Here is a 4,744-nt window from a genome sequence, read left to right on the forward strand (position 1 = left end):
AGTTAGGTATATGTGTATGGTTGTATACATTATGGATGGTTTTACTTGGTTTTATAAATAGCATTATTTTATCCTTATTCTGAGTATATGCTAGTGTTCACCCACTAGCCTGTTTGCTGGCGGATATATACCCATGCTATGTAAAGACCGACCATTCTACTTCTCCTGCTTAGTGATCGGATTCGGGGATAGTCGATGTTAGATTAAAGTGGTGAGCTTTCATAGTTTGGAAGGCTTCTATTTTAAGTCATGATTTATTTTTTAGGTCTCTTGTCTTTCATAGACTATGGTTTTGGCTATGATCGGAGGCATGCCCCAGCTAGGTACTCTTTGATTGGTCTAGAGGCTTTGTATAGACAACTGTGGACTTGGGTATGGTATATATATATACATACATTAAATTATTATATTTTGTTTTAGTTACTGGTTTCCGCATTAGTTTGGTTGGTTATTGTGTGGTTTGACTTGATTGGATTGGTCTTAATTATAGACTTGTCCCAGAGTCACCACATAATTGGATGCATTATCTTGATCTATGTTCTAACTTTAGCCGACTCAAGGTTTGTGTTTGGTGGTTGGTTAGGTAATAAGGATGGTTTCTAGTCCTGGTGTGACTTGGGATTTCCCATTATGATAAGGCCCTGCTTCAGGTCATGTCATCTTTCTAGCTCAGTCATACCTCTTTATATTGAGTCGAGCCATGTAGGTTGCTATGTGTACGATGAGGTTAACTATTTGGCCAAGGACTGTCCCCGCCATATATTTAGGGCTACTTTGCTATCGGCTATGAGAGGTGCAGGTTCTACTAGAGGTACGCAGGGTAGAGGTAATGGTACCCGTGGTAGTAGTTGCAGGGTTACTCAATCAGGTGTTGGTCGTGGATAATGCTATACTATACTCGCCAGACTAGAGGCAGAGGCTATCGATGCTATCATCACAGGTACTGTCCCTATATGTTTAGATCTGTATTTTTGTTATTTGATTTGGGATCGACTTTATCTTATGTGTCTGAATATTTTGCTATGGGTTTTTATTCCTCTAATGAGCCTTTTACCATGTCTATCTATCTATCTACCAATGTAGAAGACTCTTTAATGGTGGATCGATTACACTGATCTTGTGCTATGACTTTTGCTGGGCGTGAGACTTATGTAGATCTTATTATCCTAGATATGGTAGACTTTGATGTTATCTTAGGTATGGATTGGTTAGCTCCTTATCATGTTGTCCTAGATTGTTATGCTAAGACCATGACCTCAGCTTTACCGAATGTGCAAAGGATGGCTAGGAAGAGTGTGCTTCATTCGGTTAACAAGAGAATTGTAGCTTTTCTTCAGGTTTGTCACTTGTTTGAGAGGGGGTGTTTGTCTTATTTAGATCATATTCATGATACTAATGCTGCTTTAGCTCCTTTTTTGGATTTTGTTTGTATTATTCATAAGTTTGTGGATGTTTTCCCTATGGATTTGCCTGGTATACCTCTAAATCGTGATATGACTTTGCTATTGAAGTTGACCTGAGAACCAAGCCTATTAATATTCCTCCTTATTGGATGGACCCAGCAGAGTTAAAAGAATTAAAGAATCATTACAAGAGTTATTGGATAAGGGAATTATCTGACCCAGTGCATTACCTTAGGGTGCATCTGTCTTGTTTGTGAAGAAAAAAGATGGATCTATGCATATGTATATCAATTATCGATAGTTGAACAAGGTGATGATTAACAATAAGTATCCTCATCCTCGTATCAATTATTTGATCAACCAACTTTAGGGTGATTTAGTGTTTTCAAAGATTGATTTGAGGTCCAGGTATCACCAATTGAGAATTAGACCTTCGTATATTCTGAAGACAACTTTTCAGACTCAATATAATCATTATGGGTTCTTGGTTATGTCCTTTGGGTTGACCAATGCCCTAGTCATGTTCATACAGTTAATGAACCAGGTATTTTGACCGTATCTAAATTTTTTTGTCATTTTATTTATAGATGATATCTTAGTTTATTCCAAGAGTAAGGCTAGCCATGAGAAGCATTTTTCGATTGTGCTTCAATGATAAAAGGGTGAGAAGTTGTATGCTAAGTTCTCTAAGTATGAGTTTTGGTTGGAGTCTGTCTCTTTCTTGGGTTATATGGTGACCAAGGATGGTATTATGGTTGATCCAACCAAGATTACAGTGGTTAATGATTGGGCTAGGCATACTTCTTCTGTAGAGATACAAATTTTTATTAGTTTAGCAGGCTACTATCGGTGCTTTATGAGGGTTTTTCATTTGTTGCAACTCCATTAACCAAGTTGACTCAGAAAAAGATTTGTTTTCAGTAATCTAATGCTTGTGAGGTGAGCTTTCAAAAACTCAAGGATTTGTTGACATCAACTCCTATCTTAACTTTGCCCAAATAAGGCATGGAATTTATAATCTTTTGTAATGCTTCAGGTATTGGGTTAGGTGTTTATTAATGTAGAAGGATAAGGTGATTTCGTATGCTTTTCGGTAGTTGAAGCCCTATGCGGGGAATTACCCTACCCATCATTTAAAGTTGTGCGCAGTTGTTTTTGCTTTGAAGTGGTAAAGACACTACTTGTATGGAGTCTATTTTCTTCAATCATCATATCCTTTAGTATTTATTACCCAGCAAGATCTTAATATGAAGTAGCATCGTTGGCTTGAGTTGCTTAAGGATTATGAATTTACTATTCTTTATCATTTGGGCAAGGATAATATGATTGTGGATGCCTTGAACCAAAAATTGACCAGCATGGGTAGCTTGGTGCATCCTTTAACTCAAGAGAGACCTTTTTCCTTAGAGGTCCAATCATTAGCTAATCAGATGGTTAGGTTTGATATTTTGACACCTGGATGTGTTTTGGTATTTCTTGAGGTTAGGTCATCTTTGATGGGGTAGCTTCGGGCTCATCAATTTGATGATGTTTGGGTAAGATTAATTAGGGATAAGGTGTTGAGTGGAGAGGATAAGAAAGTCTCTCTTGATCTAGATGGTGTTTTGAGGATGGGAGGTTGAGTCTGTATGTCGAGGGTGGGGATTGGATTAGATTAGTTTTGCAGAATGCTCATTATTTTAGGTATTCCATCCATCCGGGAGTGACTAAGATGAATCGTAATTTGAGATAGCATTACTAGTGGAGTAGTATAAGGAAGGATGTAGTGGGTTTTATAGCTCATTGCGAGCGTTTGAGGCCGGGTGGTTTTCTTTAGAGATTACCCATTCCCAAGTGGAAATGGAAACGGATCACTATAGACTTCGTGCCTAGGTTGCCTCATACTTATCATAGTTCTAATAGTGATTGGGTCATCATGGACTGATTGGCCAAGTTTTCCCATTTTATTTTGGTTTAGTTTTCTTTCAATGCTGAGAGACTAGCCTGTATATATATTTGTGAGATAGTTCGTCTTCATGGTGTGCAAGTGTCTATCATCTTAGATCGAGGCTCAGTATTCACATCTCACTTTAGAAGGTTTTTCGCGGAGAGTTGGGTACCCAGGTTGATCTTAGTACAATTTTTCACCCCGAGACTGATGCTCAACCAAAGTGGACTATTCAGGTTTTGGAGGATATGCTATTCTCTTGTGTGAGGACTTTGGTAGTTAGTGGGAGCAGTATGTAGCTTTGGTGGAGTTTGTATATAAAAAGAGCTACCATTCTAGTATTGTGATGGCTCCTTTTAAGGATTTGTATGGTAGGTATTGTCGCTCTCCAGTTGGTTGGTTTATGGTTTCAAAGGCTAGACATTGAGGTACGAACTTGCTTCGTGAGTTTTTGGATAGAGTTTGAGTCATTCAGGATAGACTTTGAGTGGCTCAGAGTAGGCAGAAGTGTTATGCGGATCATAGACTTTATACCTTGAGATTTAGTGTTGGTGATTGAGTCTTCCTCCGTGTGTAGCCTATGAAGGGCATGAAGAGGTTTGGAAAGAGGGAAAAGCTTAGCCCTAGGTATATTGGACCTTTTAAGATTTTTTCAACTATTGGGGATGTGGCTTATGAGTTAGCATTGGCCCCAACTTCAATAGTTTTTTATTTAGTTTTTTATGTTTCCATGCTTTAGCTTTACATTCGAGATGATTCTCATGTCATTCATTGGGATTTAGTCCAGTTAGATGAGTGGTTATGTTTTATTGAGGAGCCCATCTCCACTTTAGCTACGGATGTGAGACGCTTGTATTCTAGAGTTATCTCTATAGCTAAGGTACAGTAGAGACATCGACCTGTAGATAAGTCTACTTGGGAGATCAAGTCTGATATGCGTGGTTGTTATCCCTAGCTTTTTATTGATTCAGGTATTTCTCTTGCCTTTAGTTTGAGGACGAACTAGATTCTTAAGGATGGATAATTTAATAACCTGATTTTTGGTGATTTATGTGAATTATTTATTTTTGTGTGATTTGATCATTTCACCTCTCAGTGGTTGCTTTGTGGTATTCTGGGATATGGAGATGATTGGCACGGTTCCTAATGCATCTTGCTATGATTTATGACGGATTGTGATTTTTGGTGGTTATTAAGTCTTTATAGTTGACTTCGATCAACATTTATTGATCTATGCATCAGATGGCAAAACGAACTATGCTAGTAGATCTGAAACATCGTATTTAGGTTGGTAACATGGCTGGTATAGTTTTACAGCTTTTATAACTCATTTTGACCCTCAATTTGGAAAGTTGTGAAATTGAATTCTAGGGGTCAACTTTGTGAAAATAATATTTTTTTCAAAAATATGATA

This window comes from Capsicum annuum, chromosome 3 (genome assembly GCF_002878395.1).
Source record: "Capsicum annuum cultivar UCD-10X-F1 chromosome 3, UCD10Xv1.1, whole genome shotgun sequence".
Taxonomy (NCBI): Eukaryota; Viridiplantae; Streptophyta; class Magnoliopsida; order Solanales; family Solanaceae; genus Capsicum; species Capsicum annuum.